This window comes from Sciurus vulgaris (assembly GCF_902686455.1).
Source record: "Sciurus vulgaris genome assembly, chromosome: 4".
Lineage (NCBI taxonomy): Eukaryota > Metazoa > Chordata > Mammalia > Rodentia > Sciuridae > Sciurus > Sciurus vulgaris.
Window position 1 is genome coordinate 92,998,781 of NC_136464.1, and position 12,063 is coordinate 93,010,843.

The following is a 12,063-nucleotide window of genomic DNA, read 5'->3' on the forward strand; positions in this document are numbered from 1 at the left end:
ATATTTGCTTTATTGCCCCTGTAGGGAGATTTTTCCATTTGGTAAAAATCATCAGATGGTTTCAGTCATGTTAACAACTGCTCATTAAATGCAGAGGAGTAAACAGAGAAATAAAGGTTTTCTTTTTCCCATTTTTTCTTTCTTCCTTTATTTCCTTCTTTTTTTCTTTTTTATTAATTTATAGAGGAAACTCATAGATGGGCATGGGGGATGAAGTGTGTTCAGATGTTGCTCTCTTCACCTCCTACCTGGGTGGGCATTCCCCAGGAAGACCTCCTTACCTTCCAGAGAAGACCATTGTTTCACAAAGAGAAAGGTAAAAGTTTTCATTTGCTTTGAGTACAAGGCTTTCTGTATGATCTCCAGGGTTGAGGGCCCTTGATACTTGGTTCTTTTCCCCTGCAGTCTGGAAAGCATGTCTTTCTCTTCCTTATGGAAAAGGCTTCTCAGATTTTGAGTACCTGGGAAGTACATGTGGAGAGGTTGAAGGGGGAGAGCCAAAGAGATGGTAAGTAGATGAGTAAATGATGGTGGGTGGGTGGGTGGATGAATGGATAGTTGGATGATGGTAGGCAGATGGATGAATAGGTGAATGGGTGAATGTTTGATGGATGAATGACGATGGATGGAAGAATGAATGGGTGGGTAGGTAGATGGTGGTGGATATACGGATAGATGAATGGATGGATGCATGAGTGTTATTGTTTGTATTTTAAAGTGCCCCAAATACTCATGTGTTGAAGGATATTCCTCAGTTGATGGCACTGTTGGGAGATGGTGTATAGGAGGGGGCACTTAGTGGAAGGAAATGAGGTCACTGGGGATATGCCCTTAAAGGGAATATTGGAACCCTTGTCTCTCTTTGCTTCCTGGCTGCCAAGAGGTGGGCAGTTTTCTCTGCCTTGTTCTTCTGCCATGTAGTATTAGTTGGTTTTCCATTGCTGTAACAAAATGCCTGAGAAAAAAACAAAAGAGGGAAGATTTACTTAGTTCACAGTTTCAGAGGTTTTAATCTATAGTCACTTGACTTTGTTGATTTTTGGACTTGTGGAGAGGCATAGCATTATGGTAGAAGGTCATCATGGAGATAAGGTGTTAACTTCATAGTCAGAAAGAAAAGAGAGAAAGAGAGGTCCAGGGACAAGATATAGTCCCTAAATGTACACCCCCAAGGCCCCTCTCCTTTCACTGTGGCCTACATCCTCCATTTTCTGTTACAACCCAATAATCCTTTCAGTTATGAATTTATCAATAGGTTAATTCTTTGATAAGATTAGAGCCCTCATGATCCAATCATAGCCTAAATCTCCACCTCTGAACATTGCTGCACTGAGGACCAAGCCTTCAACACATGAGCCTTGGAAGAACACTCCAGATACAAACCATAACAACTGCCTTGCCACAGACCCAAGGAAACACAGACAAACAACCATGGACTGAAACCCTCTGACACCATGAACCAACATAAACCTTTCCTCCTTTGAAGCTGATTTTCTCAGATATTTTGTCATAGTGACTTGAAAACTAGCTAACACAATGGGTGGGGGTGGTAAATAGATGGACAGAGGGAAAGGGATAAATAGATGGATAATTAGGCATATAGATAGATGGGTGAATATATGAAATGATAATGGATGAGCAGGTAGGTAGATGGTTAAACTACTAGAAAGTCCTTCCCACCCGAATGCATCTTCCACTTACATTCTCTGGACAGGTTATCATTGGGGCCTAGCTTTGCACCTAGCTTTAAAGTCTTTCTCTGGGAAGCCTCTGAGTGTAATGTGGTCTAGTACACCTATGCAATAAGACTCTAGAGACTGACCACAGGGTTGTAGGGTGAAGAAAGAAGTATAAGCTCCTTCATTGAAAAAGAAGGACCAGTGGGACTGAATTATGGCTTCTCTGACTGGATTGATGGAGCAGAGGCAGCTATGCAGGCAGTGGTCCCAGATCCCCTCCACAACCCACAACAGCTCTTGGTCTGTTTCTTTATGTGCAGAATTCCATTTCAGAAGACTGCTCGTGTGGTTCTCCTTCTGGGGTATCACTTTCCTGATCCCCCATATACAGCTTATACTACCCAAAACAGAAGGAAAGACTGTCAGTAGTTGGGCTTCATATACCACTGCTGGGACCAGAGGAAGATCAGGGATGGTGATGCTTAGACACCTGATGGGCCTACCTTTGGGCAAGGCCAGGACTATTTCTGGAAGGGTAGGATTGGAGGAGATTCTATGTTAAGCTGCTCCTAAAGAAAGAGAGCAAAGAAAGATCATTCCCCTATTGCTTTAATACACCACTTTCCAGTATGTCTATATAAAAACAACAACAGGATTCCCTATATCCCCTCAATGAGAAAGTGGGTGATTCCAGAACCTGCCTTTCCAGTCTCTGCCTACAAGTTCCAAAAGCCAAGTCAGAAAGCCCACAGAGTGGGCTTATAGACTCTGGACTATGATTGCCAGACTTGCTAAAGAAAAATACAGGATGCCCATGTATTCTTGCATTTCAGAACTACTTGTAAGAATGCCCCATGAGATATTTGGAACATACTTATCATAAAGCAAAAATTAAAACAACAAATAAACACCAACTTGTTATCTGAAATTCAAATTTAATGTCCTAAACTTTATTTTTTGTTTTGTTTTGTTTTCTATTTTTTTTTATTGTAAACAAATGGGATACATGTTGTTTCTCTGTTTGTACATGGCGTAAAGGCATACCATTTGTGTAATCATAAATTTACATAGAGCAATGTTGTTTGATTCATTGTTATTTTTTCCCTTCCCCCCACCCCTCCCACCCCTCTTTTTCCTCTATACAGTCCTTCCTTCCTCCATTCTTGCCCCCCTCCCTAACCCTAACTCTAACCCTAACACTAACCCTTCCCTCCCCCCCGTTATGTGTCATCATCCACTTATTAGCGATATCATTCGTCCTCTATTTTATTTTTACAAAAGACCAGTTTGCAAAACTCTTGACAATTTAACAAAATATTGTTAAAACTTAACCAGCCAGCTCTGGCACAGCACTGGGTATAAGGGAAATAATGTCTAGAAACAGAGAAGAGAGGAGAACTCTGGGCCAGGGTCCTGGGGGCCACGTGGGCGCCCATGAACAGTATGGATGAACGACACCAGCTCCTCAGGTCTGCTTCAGTCCTTGTGCTCCCCAGCATCTGGGAACTGTCTAGTCAGTCCCTCCCTAAGTGACCTCTGGCCTTGGCTACCTGCTCATCTCATGTGACCTGCCCCTGAAACCCAGTCCTTGACAACACACCCACGGAGGGGCCCTGGGTAGCAGAAGTTCCACAGGCTCTGGTTAGCTGAATGGGGCCCACCAAAGACCCTCCTGAGGGAGACAGGGGAGACCCCTAGGGCACAACTGCCCCCATTTTACAGATGAGGAAATTGAGGCTGAAGAGAGCTGAGTTGTTACTTACTCAAGGTCAATAGCTGCCCGAGTGCAGGCCACACCCACTGACATCCAGGTCCACAGGCCCCAAACCCCGTCCTTCCTGGAGAGCCTCCTGTGCCACCCTGGAAATGGCCCCGGGCTGACTCTTGGATTTCTGTGTGCACAACTGTGGAATCCCATCTACCTTTCTGCTGACTAAAACATGCATCCCCCCAGAGTGATGGCCAGCTCCGTGAGGGCAGAGCCCGGGCTGAGAATCTGATGTGCGACCAGCTTTTAGAATCCAGCCCACTGTCATCAGAGGAATTTGGTCCAGGCCTCCCATTGCATGTGTAGGGACACGGAGACCACGGTCATGGGCACATCACTGAAACCACCGAGCGGGACAGGCCTCCTGTAAAATAGTCAGGGTTGTGGTGAAGGATAAACATTCAGGGCGAGAGGGTCAGAGGGGTCAACAACACTGAGACATGGGCGCCCACAGGTGGCATTCCCCTTGCCTAAGTCCCAGGTAGGTGGAAAGAGAACCGAGATGATGGAATCCTCAGCTGGATGTAGGGGCGATTCCAGGAAACACTTCCTGCCAGGACTGGCACCTCAGAGATTATCTGAAAAGGCCCAGAGCGCAACCAAGACTCCACAAAATGTTCTCATTGCAAAGTGTCGATGAGGAAGCCGAGGCAGGTACTCTGGGCCCTCGGGGTCCTACACTCAGAATGAGGAGTCTGGGGTTCTCAGACTTTCGTCTCTCTCACCCCAGCAAAAATGACCTCCTCTGGGGCCGGGGTGACTCTCCAAGGACCCTCTGCAACTTGAGCTCTGGGGCCCAGCTGAAGTCAATGCTCCAGCATGTTCCAGGCAGAGGGACTCTTCAGGAGGCCACAGGGACACCTATGTGGCTGTACTGGACACCAGCCGAGTTCTGCCCGTGGCCAAAGCACAGGGCGAACCGACTGTTCTGGAACTGCTGGTCTATCTCAGCCAACGACTGGCCTTTGGTTTCCAGAACAACTAAGTAGATGAAGCCCAGGCCGAGGACAGCTGTCAGTCCATAGAGCAGGAAGGTCCAGGACAGGCAGATGGCACCGATGAGATCACGGAAGGAGAGGCTGATGAAGAGGTTGGTGGCCCAGTTGAAGCTGTTGCAGAAGGCGAAGGCTCTCCCTCAGACCTCCACAGGGTAGATCTCGCTGAGGACCAGCCAGGTCACTGGGCCAAACCGGAAGGAGAAGGCCATCAAGCAGATCAGGGCAGCCCAGCACAGCAGGGCAGGCTCTGGCGCCGGACTGAGGGTCACTGCGGGGGAGGTGCTCAGGGCTGACGGGGGTGGGACGCTGACATCTTTGCCTCCTGGATGGGACTTGGTTTCCTTAGACCTTGACAAGACAGGCTCCCATTGGTCCCCCCTGGTTCTTGGCATTGGAGTTGGAGATGAGTCCTTTAGCAGAACAGAGCCTCCAGGAGGCCAGCCTGCCAGGTGGCATTGGGCATGGCCAGGCAGCTGGGACCAGAGTCCATGGGCACTGCAAAGCTGATGAGGCCTATGCCACTGACCGACAGCACCATGAGAGCACAGCCAGCCAGCAGCAGGGCCCTGCAGCCCAACCGGTCCACCAGCCCCATGGTGGTCAAGGTCGCTGCCACCTTCACTGCCCTGAGCCCCATGGAGGCCAGCACAGAAGAGGCTCCCCCACGGAGGCCAGCCAAGTGGAAGATGGTGGAGGCGTAGCACAGCACGTTGGGCTGCCCTGTCAGCTGCCGGAAGAGGACCAGCCCCAGCCTCACCACACTGTGGCCTCGCATGTTGTCCTGGGCCCTGAAGAGGTCCAGAAAGGTGTAGCGTGGCCTCTCCAGGCCCAGCTTGGAGGCTGCACCCCCCTGGAGCGGGACCTCTCCTTGTGGCTGGCCGTCTCATCCACAGCAGCGGGGAGGAAGAGGAGGCCCAGGTTCTGCAGAAGAGTGGGCACCACGGCCCAGCCGAACATGTGCCGCCATCCCCTGGGGGCACAGGCCAGGGCATAGTTGACAGTGTAGGACAGCAGGATGGCCACGGTGATGCCCACCTCACAGAGGGACACCAGCACTCCCCTCCGCCAAGGCCCCACTAGCTCGGACACGTAGATGCAGCAGGCCATGGAGGACAGGGAGATGGCAGAGCTGATGGCCATGGGGCCTAGCACCAGCCAGGGCAGAGAGCCTGCCAGGCCCAGGCTCAGGCTTCCCGCCAGCAGCACCAGGTTGCTCCCCAGGATGGTGCGTTTCCTGCGGCAACGGTCAATGAGGATGCCCCTGCCAGGGAGGCCAGCAGAGCCCCCAGGAGCAGGCTGCCCACCAGAAGTTCCTGCTCCGAGCAGATGAGCCCAAAGTCACACTGCAGGGGCAGCAGCATGCCCGATATGACAGCCAGTTCGTAGCCAAAGGTCAAGCTGCCCAGCAAGGACACAGAGGCACACAGGGGCAGCACAGGAGGGGAAGACAAGTAAAGGAGCTCAGGATGTTTCCTGCCCAAGCACCTGTGTCCAATGCCCCTCACCCATCTGCCCTCCATCCATTTATCTGATCGTCCATCCGTCTGTCCGTTTATCGACCCCTTAATCCACCCGAGCACCTGCGGACTGACTGACCCACCCACCCACAAATCCACCGGTCCCTCCACCCATCTTCCTATCCATTTCCTCTGTGCCATCCACCCACGCATCTCTCTCTCCATCCACAGCCACATGCCAGGCTGTGTCCCTGAGGCTGGCAGTGTGGTGTCTCCAAGGACCTGACGTGCTGGCAGAAATAGGCAGACGATAGGTAAGCACGTAATATGCCTTCAGGTGCCATGGAATGACAGCACAGGGACACACGCTTGGGGGTGCTGAGGAGCATCGATTTAAGTAGTCAGCTAAGGCCTCTCAGAGGAGGGGACGTTTGAGCAGAGATCCAAGTAAAGGGGGAGTGGAGGCCATGGGGAAAATGTGGCAAAGAGCTGACAGGACAGAGGGAACATGGTGGGGGGGAGGCCTTGAGGTATGTGTGAACAACTATGAATATTTACAGCTCGTACTTACACATGACATTTACTAAATGCCAGACCCTGTTTCAAGAGTTGTGTGCATGTTATTCTCAGTGTATCATTAGCATCATCCTCCAGGGTGCAGAGAGGTCAAGCAACTTTCTTACAGTCTCACAGCAAGTAAGAGGCAGAGCTGTCATGGTTAGAGAGTGAAGGTTTTGATCACTGTACTAATCAGTGAGGAGTTCAGAGTGGATGGAGGCCAGGGGTGAGAGATGGCAGAGGAGGGGGTGGGGAGGCAGGGGCCAGACCCTGTGGGCTTTGTGGGTCACCAGGACAGTAACAGGTTTCCTTCTCGGTGGGTGGAAGCCTCTGATGTCTTGAGCTGGGAGTAAGATGATCTAATTTTAATTTTTTTTTTATTTTACTTTATTTTTATTGTAAATAAATGGGATACATGTTTTTTCTGCTTGTACCTGGAGTAACAGCATACCATTTGCGTAATCATACATTTACATAGGGTAATGATGTTTGATTCATTCTGTTATTTTTTTCCTTCCCCCCCACCCCCCCACCTCTCTTTTCCCTCTATACAGTCCCTCCTTCCTCCATTCTTGCCCCCCTACCACCCCCCCATTATGTGTCATCATCTGCTTATCAGTGAGATCATTCGTCCTTTGGATTTTTGAGATTGGCTTATCTCACTTAGCATGATATTCTCCAATTTCATCCATCTGCCTGCAAATGCCATAATTTTATTATTCTTTATAGCTGAGTAATATTCCATTGTATATATATATACCACAGTTATGTCCTGAATTTTAAATGGCAAAGTCACTCTCTTCCTTCACCAGGAAAAGCCCTGTTTCAGAATGGATTTATTTGTTTGTTTGTTTGTTTGTTTTCTGCAGATGTACTTCTCTAATTTTTTTTTCCTTTTACGTGACAGTAAAGTGTATTTTGACATATTATACATACATGGAGTAGAACTTATTCCTAATGTATTTAAATCCCAGTTCTGTCAAGATTGGGGATTTCAGGTCTCGAGTCCCAGGAATGGAGTTAGCATTAAACATATTTCACAGGGTAGATGTGAGGATAAAGGAGGCAAAAGGTGCACAATGTTGATTAATACCTGTGACCATGCTAGTTACACTCTCACATTCACACTATTTCTCAATATGATAAGTAGACCTAGGAGTATATAGTAATCCCACCTTTTCTTCAGAGAATACATTCCAAGACCCCCAGTGGATGTCTAAAACCACAGATAGTACCAAGCCCTCCATAAACTATAGTTTTTCCATCTGATAACTAAGATCCACTAAGTGACAAATGAGCAGATAGCACAGACAATGTCAATATGTTGTGCAAAAGGATGATTCATATTCTAGGCCCAGTGAAATGGATGACAAGAGATGTCATCATGCTATCCAGCTTGGCACACAATTTAGAACACATTTTTTTTTTATTTCTGTAATTTTCCATCTAATAGTTTTAGATCTCAGTTGATCACAGGTAACTAAAACCATAGAAAGTGAATCCTCAGGTAAGGAAGAACTATAGTACTCTGATTTTAGATACTTTAGTGAAGCCCCAGAAACTGAGCCCAATCTATCCAGAGGTAGAGATAAAAGGACAGTGTGGCCAGGAATGGAATGGCAGAACAAATCCAGACCTGCCTTCTCTGATTTTGGTGCTGAGGCCCATGCAGAGTTGAATCAAATCATGTCTTGGGACCTGGTATCAGGGCAGGGTCACAGACCTGACCCTTAGGTCTAATCTTTTCCTAGAAACACCCTGGTAGTCTGATACTCCTAGCAGATGGCCTGGAAAACACTGCTGTAATATTATGGTGTCCATTGAAGGAAAGTCTCCAGGCAGAGCCATTTATTGCTGACAGTGTATGGTCTCTGAAAATGAGTATGGCCTGAAAATAAAACCAGGGTGCAAGGGTGGACTGGGGTTTTTTGGAACTGTCTCCTAAAGCAGTTTGTGATTCAGTTAAGGAAAACATGACCAGCCCAGAAGACGACGAGTCCTGGATCTTGGGTATAAGACTCGAAGATGTCACCTGATGACTACTGCAGAAGTTACTCACGTCTCTAAACACACTCCTGTGGCTTGCTGATGGTCCAGAATCCAAAGATGCTGGTCCCATACTATCATACTTTTGTCCCTGGCTGCCTCTACCATGTTGGCCAAAGCCTTAAAACATGCTAAGCTTTGAATGTCTTGACTTCAAAACTGAGGCAGGAGCACTTATTCCGCTTAGTCTTTGTAAGAACGAACTGTGATAAATCCAAAGACAGCAAACTGAAGTACTAAAAAATAGAATTGTTAGATATCTTCCAAAGGACTTTCTCTGCCAAGTAGTTTCATACTTACTAAGTCCAATGCCAACCATAATGGCTCGTATACCCACTGCACATATGATAGCAGCTAAGCTCTGAGGATTTATCTTCCTGCCTAGACCTCCTTGTTCTGAGTAGGACACCTAAACCTCAATGCAAGGTGTCAAAAGTGCAAGAGCTGAGGTGGATGGGACAGAGGGGCAGAGCACATGTTGCCACCTCTTCACTGAACCCTTTTGGGCCTTCCCCTGAGCCTTCAGGAAGCACTCTGCTGGGGGTTGGCAGGGGTATCCCAGAATCCCACATGTTCCCATTCCTTTCCTAGGAATTAACACTCCTGGAACAGCATTCTCCAGACTAGCCTGATAGGTAAAGGAGAAATATGCCTTACTTCTTTTTTTGGATTTTACCTTTTACTGCTTTAAGTTCTAATTATTAATTTAAAAAAGAGGGTTGGAGTGGGGCACTGTTCAATAATATAAAAAAAGTTCCTCATTTAGACAGCATTTTCAAACTTCAGAATTTTTTTTTGTATCATTGTCAACATATTTTGCAATGTCCCCGACCACCTAGACTCACTTTAAATAACTCAAATCATGTATTTGAAAAAATAAAACAGACCTTGCACAATATCTGAAATGTATGGCTTTAAGGTACTAGTGATATTTTTTATTACTTTAAAAACTGAATACATAAATCTATTTTTCAAAAATAAAGTTCTTAAAAAGATTACCAACTGAAGTCACTTTGTCATTTATACACTGTACAATATGGATTTAGTGTAAATTTTCAACCTTGTGCTGAGGGTCCACTAGTAAACATAGCCTTTGAACCCTGAAAGTGTGAATCAGCTAGAAAGAGGGGAGTGGACAGGTGACTGTGCCAGGTGTCCTTGTTCCTGGCCATACAGCTGCACTTGCCTTGTAACTCAGCAGTCAGACCCCTGCCTGCCCCCTTGAACTTTGCATAACAAAGATGGCCACTGAAGAAAAACAGTTCCCAGCATTCCTTGTGGGAAGGAGTTGGAAAAATCTGACAGAGATCAGTTGCTTGGGCCTTGATGGGACTTCCTGCACAGAGATCAGGTTGGAGCATTTTTGAGCAGAGATAGTAGCAAGAGCAAGTGGGGAAAGGATGTTGAGCTCTACTCTCTGAAATTTGGGGGTTGCCCCTGTGACTGAGCAAGTTAAAAAGGCTGATGGCCCCATCTATCTGTGGTTTGTTGAGTCCTCCACAGTGCACAGGGTTTAAATTTAAATCATTTACCAACTGTACAATTGTGGAGATTTTATCTTAAACACAGATCATTGGTTATCATATTTAAAAGTTAACACCTCCTTTTTCTCTGCTTCATTCCCTATGGCACTTAGTGACTGTCTGCATATTACATGCTTATTTACTTATGTTTAGTGTCATTTGTTCCTTCTGCCACCCTCAACACACCCACACCCTCAACACACCCACACCCAGTTCCAGGATGTGGGGATTTTTGCTTCATTTTCATTTACTTATTTATTTAGGTTTTGGGGATTGAACCTAGGGGTACTTAACCACTGAGCCATATTCCAAATCCTTTTTAATTTTTTTGGTTTATTATTATTATTATTATTATTTTTTACTTCAAAATAGGTTTTCTCTAAGTTCAATAACTTAGGGCCTCGCTAATTTGCTGAGGCTGGCTTTGAACTTGCAATCCTCTTGCCTCTGCTTCCAGAGTTGCTGGGATTACAGGCATGCACCACTACTGTGTCCAGCGGCTTCCTTTTCTTATATATTTTAAATAGCCAATGTTTAGCACATAGAAGGTGTTCAATAACTATTTTTATGAATGGGGGAGGAGTGAGCATTGATGGGTCCCACACTAACTGAAGTCTGGGGGATCCGTGGTGGCCAGTCCTGAAGTCCTGGTTCACCTTGGTCACATCCTCAGCCCAAGGCAGACCCTCACAGAGCCCCTTCAAGCTGAGAATGGGTCCTACCTGCCAGATTTTATGTCAAGAGGCTTTGGTATTTGTTTTGCTCAGACTTAAGGGAGAAGCTACGCTTGGCTCTGGTGGTGCAAGAGACTTGGGCCTCCAGCACAAGTCACTAAACCCAGTCCTGGGATTTGCCGCCAAGCCTGGTCTTCGACCAGGCTGTGCAGGCATCCTGACCTTACCTAAACTTAGCAGTCTCAGGTTATCAAAATTCCCGGAGCGGGGGAGGGGGAAGGTGCCGCCACAAGAGGGCGCCGGAACCCAGCCGCTGCAATAGGTCAGTCAACTGCAGGCTGAATTCGGGGACTTGGGAGATGACTGGCCTGCGAGTTTCTGGACCAAATGAAGGCCTCGGAGTCCCCAAGGACTGCCTTCTTCCATAGATCGTTAGTCTTTTCAGGACAGGGACCAAGTCAGTGGGGTTTCGACTCGAAGTTCAGTGCCCTGAGTGGGCTTGGCTGAGGTGAATGGAGGAATGAATTCAGGCCCACAAAATTTTTAACTGAGAGCCGAAGTGTGTGTGTGTGTGTGTGTGTGTGTGTGTGTGTGTGTGTGTGCGTGCGTGTTTGGGGGGGTGCAGAAGACACTCATTTCTCCCGCTAGATTACCAAAACCCTGGAAGCCCCCTGTTGACGGCTTCCCGACTCCCAACACACACACACACCTGCCCCATCCTTGTTCTTTCGAGGGAGCCGCTGAACCCAAGTCCCTCGGGCCCCGCCCACTGCCCGATGGCTAAGATTTCGGCGTTCCCCAGGGTCAGAGGTCTGTTCCCACAGAGTGCCCCACGAATAGATGCGGACAGCGAACACAATTCACAGGCTGGCACTCTGAGAAAGGAACAAAAGAGGTGACCGGTGTCACCTGGCTCAAGCAAGGCCCCAAAAGATGCTTTTCTCATTCCAGCGCCTTCTGGACTGTCTGCCTGCACCCTTTCCCTACTTGACTGGGTCTGTCACTGGGTGTCCAGGCGTGGCGACCTACTTGGAAGCTGAACACCGCCAATGGACAGATCCGAAGGTGAAGTTCTCTGGACCCGAACGGCCACCGCCAGGAGCACTGTCCTAAGAGGCAGAAGAGGGTGGGAGTTCTTTCACCGCTTTGGGTCGCGTTGGACTTTCATGAGGGAGAGGCAGGAAATACTGAAATTTTAAAAATTGTTTCCAGCTTCCATTATTTGAGTATTGACTATGTGTCAGACATGATGAGGAGGACTTCACGGTGGGGCGGGGGATTCTCATTCAATTTCCCTAGTTCCACATTGCGGGGTGCAAACTGTGAATAGTCCCTTCCACAGTCGAGAGAACAGAGGTGC

The 12,063-nt window shown here is 47.7% G+C and overlaps 1 long non-coding RNA gene and 1 pseudogene across 2 annotated transcripts in view; both read right to left on the minus strand.

Annotated features, from left to right (window-relative positions):
• Nucleotides 1-12,063, minus strand: part of LOC306659826 — a 784,421-nt gene that overhangs the window by 607,021 nt on the left and 165,337 nt on the right. The window lies entirely within an intron of this gene.
• Nucleotides 3,723-5,965, minus strand: LOC306660263 (solute carrier family 2, facilitated glucose transporter member 10-like; annotated as a pseudogene). Its single transcript has one exon. The product of its transcript is annotated as a solute carrier family 2, facilitated glucose transporter member 10-like (transcript).